This window comes from Bufo gargarizans, chromosome 4 (assembly GCF_014858855.1).
Source record: "Bufo gargarizans isolate SCDJY-AF-19 chromosome 4, ASM1485885v1, whole genome shotgun sequence".
Taxonomy (NCBI): Eukaryota; Metazoa; Chordata; class Amphibia; order Anura; family Bufonidae; genus Bufo; species Bufo gargarizans.
In genome coordinates, this window is record NC_058083.1 from 334483893 (window position 1) to 334484259 (window position 367).

A 367-nucleotide genomic window follows, 5' to 3' on the forward strand; every position below is an offset into this window, starting at 1 on the left:
TGTCGTTGTTAGGCTGCTTTCACACTAGCGTTCGGGTGTCCGCTCGTGAGCTCCGTTTGAAGGGGCTCACGAGCGGACCCGAACGCAGCCGTCCAGCCCTGATGCAGTCTGAATGGAGGCGGATCCGCTCAGACTGCATCAGTCTGGCGGCGTTCAGCCTCCGCTCCGCTCGCTTCCGCACTTACAGGCGGACAGCTGAACGCTGCTTGCAGCGTTCGGGTGTCCGCCTGGCCGTGCGGATCCGTGCGGATCCGTCCAGACTTTCAATGTAAGTCAATGGGGACGGATCCGTTTGAAGATGCCACAATGTGGCTCAATCTTCAAGCGGATCCGTCCCCCATTGACTTTACATTGAAAGTCTGGACGG